This window comes from Mus pahari, chromosome 7, assembly GCF_900095145.1.
Source record: "Mus pahari chromosome 7, PAHARI_EIJ_v1.1, whole genome shotgun sequence".
Taxonomy (NCBI): domain Eukaryota; kingdom Metazoa; phylum Chordata; class Mammalia; order Rodentia; family Muridae; genus Mus; species Mus pahari.
Window position 1 is genome coordinate 9954644 of NC_034596.1, and position 3740 is coordinate 9958383.

Here is a 3740-nt window from a genome sequence, read left to right on the forward strand (position 1 = left end):
TAGCACCTGGCCGAACCATGTGACTCTGGACCTGCATTGCCAGGACAACGATCCTCAATCCCACAACACACCTGGCTCAGTCCCCACCCTCAGCGGTGTGATGTCACTTTCCTTATAAATTAAGGAATCACCCCCTCCTCTCTCTCTTCTCTACTCTTCTACCTGCTTCGCTGCTCCCCATTCCTGCTAAATAAACCTCTCGCGTGCAATCAACCTGGTGTGGTCTGCTGTTTGGTTCATCCGCTCAAATCAATAATACTAACTCATAAAACACTTCTGCTATGGAAAGCCAGCCTTGTAGAATTACTGTTTCCAGGTTACACCATATCTTAACAAAAAAGAAGAAGAAGAAGAAGAAGAAGAAGAAGAAGAAGAAGAAGAAGAAGAAGAAGAAGAAGAAGAAGAAGAGGAAGAAAAGTTGCTGAAAATCAGCATTCACTAGCTGTATCCATGTATTCTGTTTCCAAGACAGTTTCTTCAGGCATTTGAGATCCTGTTACATCAATGATCCATATTAAGCATCACAGACACGTTCTAACCACCATCTATCAGTTTGGAAATTGGTGGACCTCCTGTCCAAAATGTGGCTGTCTGTCTTGCCATAAACAGCTCTGTTCGGTTCTGCCATTCACTCTACTTCCTGGGCTGAAGGCACACAGTAGCGCTCTGGACTTTGCCGCAAGCTCAGGAGATCCTGAAGAACCTGCCTCCCCCTTTGCGTCTTCTCCTGGTGTGTGGGCTTCATGTCCTACTGGAGGAAACCTAAGCAAATTACAAGTCCAGAAATGGAGTCCCCCACAAAACATTACTCACTCATTTTCCCCCCACGTTCATGTGATGTGGCTTTGAAGTAATGCTTTCCAATACAGGTATCAGAGCAATGGCTGATAGCTGCGCTAGTCTTGTGACTTGTGGGTTTTGTTCTGTTTTGTTTTGTTTTAATGTTTTATTACAACCAAGGAGCAGATTGGTCAGCCGGCTACATCTGAGAGACACATTGTTCAGCACATTCATCCCTCTTCTCGACTGCTGTTCTGTCCTGCCATTTATGAGTAAGCTTGCTCAGTGCTCTGATAACAATGGAGAGAAGAGCTGTCCGCAGTCCTTCTTCAAATCCATGACTCGTCTGGTGTGTCTGAAAGCTGTTGTCTGTGCGTGGAGGCACTGCATGGCTGGCTGGATCACTCAGAACCGTAACAATGAGGAAGCAATAAAGTCTACTTTGAAACACCAGTCCCTTTATTCCGGGCAGCTTCTACCTACCCTCCCATTCATCTCTCCTCTTAAAGGAAAATCCCCATTTCGAGTCTTCTATGGCAGTGAGAAGGCTTCTCCCCACCCCACCCCCAGCGTGACCCCCCCCCAACAAGGGTGCTAGGAACTGAACTCAGGGACCTTTGGAAGATCAGCAAGTGTTCTTAAACTCTGAGTCATCTCTCCACCTCCATTTTATTATCCTTTTACTTCCAATACTTCATGATAGTTTATGCCTACCACATGAAGCCTTTTTCTTTATAATTATATAAATGGTCATATAATTTTCAATATATGTAATCATTTGCACATCAAACTACACAACATCTTCTAAATGGTTACCATCTTCCAAAAACTTTAGAGCCACTAGACCTTATACATTGCTTTAATCTCATATGATATACTTTTTTTTTTTTTTTTTTTGGTTTTCGAGACAGGGTTTCTCTATATAGCCCTGGCTGTCCTGGACCTCACTTTGTAGACCAGGCTGCCCTCGAACTCAGAAATCCGCCTGCCTCTGCCTCCTGAGTGCTGGGATTAAAGGCATGCGCCACCACGCCTGGCTTCATTTCAGACTTCTATCTAACTCCAGTGTTGCTTAGTCAGTACTATACAAGGTGAGTGACTTGGTAAGCAAATGTGTTAACACAGCAGCAGCATGGGCTGAGGAATTAGCTCAGTTGACACCTAGATTGTGTGAGGCTCTGGGTTCAATAGTCAGTAAATAAAAAAAAATTAAAAAAAACAAATGAATGAAGAAACAAATAAATAAATTCAGTGTCCTACATTTAACACAGTAGAAGCAGCCCATGGGAAAATATAATAATTATCAATCAAATAAAGCATGGTGGCACTGTAGTGCCAGGGAAATGTTAGTGATCCCCAAAAACACAGACAGGAGCCAGTCTGATGTAGGGCCTTTATTCTATTAGAGCTAGCTTGCTCCCACCCCCCACCCCTGCAAAACACCACCATCATGCAGAATGGTTTTGGTGGTGGTGGGAGCCCTGATTGTCTGTTGGGGCAAGACTTTATAGTAAGCAGCAAGCAGGAAATGCATGTGCAAGCATCTAATTGGAAAGCTGCTGTGGCCTTTAACATAATTGGCTGGTGCTGGGAGTCATATCTTAAATGTAACTTCTGTCCCCCTCTGTTTGGTGGTCGTTAGGCAGAGGGTGGGCTTGTAACCTGGGGGTGCAGGTTTGTTGGGGGAATAACCTGGAGATGCTGCTCTTGTTGGGGATTAGCCTAGAGACTGGAGCTAGGCTCCGGTTTTGTTGGGGGGCAACTTGAAAACTAATGCTAGGTACCAGCCTGTTAGTTTACCTGAGTTCAAACTTAGGTCAGGTTCTCTAAAATGGAGTCTGAACTTACAAGATTTGGCATCTCAATCAAAGAAAACACATGGTGGGACTCATGGCTCTAGCTGTATATGTAGCAGAGGATGGCCTAGTCGGTCATCAATGGGAGGAGAGGCCCTTGGTCCTGTGAAGGTTCTATGCCCCAGTATGGGAGAATGCCAGGGCCAGGAAGCAGGAGTGAGTGAGTTGGGGAGAAGGGGGGAGGGGGAGGGGGAGGGGATAACATTTGAAATGTAAATAAAGAAAATATCTAATAAATAAATAAATAAATTTGGCATCTCATCCACTCTTTCTCTTGTGACTAGAAGTCCCAATCGTGGGACTTCCTGAAGCTCCATGAGAATAGTAACAGGGCTATGGCTTTTTGGTGTCCCTGGGGCATGGGTAAGGGGCCCATCAGTGGGAGACAGGAGGGAGTCTTGAGACTGAATTCTCCTCCTGATGGCCAGGGTCTTCTTCAACGGCAAACAGACGTGTGGTGGATCCAGGCTGCAACTCTGTAGCACAGGGAGCCTCTCGGTGAAGCTCTAGTGCCCCTGGCAGTGTCTCTTCACTAGGGCCCAGTCTCCACGCTCAAGTTGTTGGAGCTCCAGAGGTGGACCTGTTTTATGAAAAGCACAAAGTTTCAGCCAAACACATGTGTGTACCCAGAAACAGACGATTGCTAATTGTTACACAATTTCGAGGCTGTCCAATGGGTACACACTTCTGTCAGTAGGTGAACCAAGCATAACTTCAAAAGGGGTGATTCCCATCTGGTGTGGGGAGTTCTGTCCTCCATAAAGGACTAAGGGGAGAAGAGTCACCATCAGTCTCTAAGATCGATTTAGTTAAAATCTCTTTCAGGATTCTGTTTATCTTTTTTACAGATACTGAACCCTGGGGTCTGTAAGCACAATGAAGCTTCCAATCGATCCCCCAGAATATTAGCCAATCTCTAACTTACCTGGGACACAAATATAGGTCCATTGTCTGACCTTATAAGCTTTGAAACCCACACCTTGGAGTTAGTAGTTTCTTTGTTACTTTCTCCACAGTCTCGTGCTTAGTTGGGACAATCTTAGTCCAGCCTAGAAATGTATCTATAAATACCAGCAAATAAGTGTATCAGATTTTCCTGTTTTT